Here is a 986-nt window from a genome sequence, read left to right on the forward strand (position 1 = left end):
ATACGTCCACAGAACTGCCCTGTGGAGGAGGGCGGACCAGTTGCTTGTTTATTACGGCCCTCCTAAAAGAGGTCTGCCGGCAACTAAACAGACCCTCAGTCAGTGGATAGTAGATGCCATCTCCAGCTGTTATGAGTCCTCTGATCTCCCCTCGCCATTAGGGGTCAAGGCTCACTCAACTCGTAGTGTGGCAGCCTCTAAGGCTTTATTAGCGGGTGTTCCTATGCAGGACATCTGCAACGCGGTGGGTTGGTCCACGGCCCTTACCTTTGTTAGGTTTTATGGTCTAGACTTGCGAGCCACTCCTGGCTCTTCTGTCCTCTCGCCCTAGCTGTCTTCTGGCGATATCTTCCCTCAAGAGAGTTGGGGATCTGCAGGCCCTTTCAGTGGCCCCGTCTTACCTAGACTTTGCGCCTGGTCTGGCCAAAGCGTTTCTGTTCCCGCGAGCGGGATATGTCCCTAAGGTCCCCTCCTCTACACCACGGCCTGTCGTACTCCAGGCCTTCAGTCCTCCTCCCTTTGGGGATCCAGACCAGCAGAGGCTAAACTGCATGTGTCAGGTGCGTGCATTGGATGGATACGTCCACAGAACTGCCCTGTGGAGGAGGGCGGACCAGTTGCTTGTTTATTACGGCCCTCCTAAAAGAGGTCTGCCGGCAACTAAACAGACCCTCAGTCAGTGGATAGTAGATGCCATCTCCAGCTGTTATGAGTCCTCTGATCTCCCCTCGCCATTAGGGGTCAAGGCTCACTCAACTCGTAGTGTGGCAGCCTCTAAGGCTTTATTAGCGGGTGTTCCTATGCAGGACATCTGCAACGCGGTGGGTTGGTCCACGGCCCTTACCTTTGTTAGGTTTTATGGTCTAGACTTGAGAGCCACTCCTGGCTCTTCTGTTCTCTCGCCGTAGCTGTGCAGTCTTCCACACTCGGCAGAGACTTAGAAGTCTGGCGGCGTGGGCATTCTCGTTCCCCTAGCGTTTTTCGAC

Source organism: Sinocyclocheilus grahami, unplaced genomic scaffold (genome assembly GCF_001515645.1).
Source record: "Sinocyclocheilus grahami isolate Dianchi unplaced genomic scaffold, SAMN03320097.WGS_v1.1 scaffold820.1, whole genome shotgun sequence".
Lineage (NCBI taxonomy): Eukaryota > Metazoa > Chordata > Actinopteri > Cypriniformes > Cyprinidae > Sinocyclocheilus > Sinocyclocheilus grahami.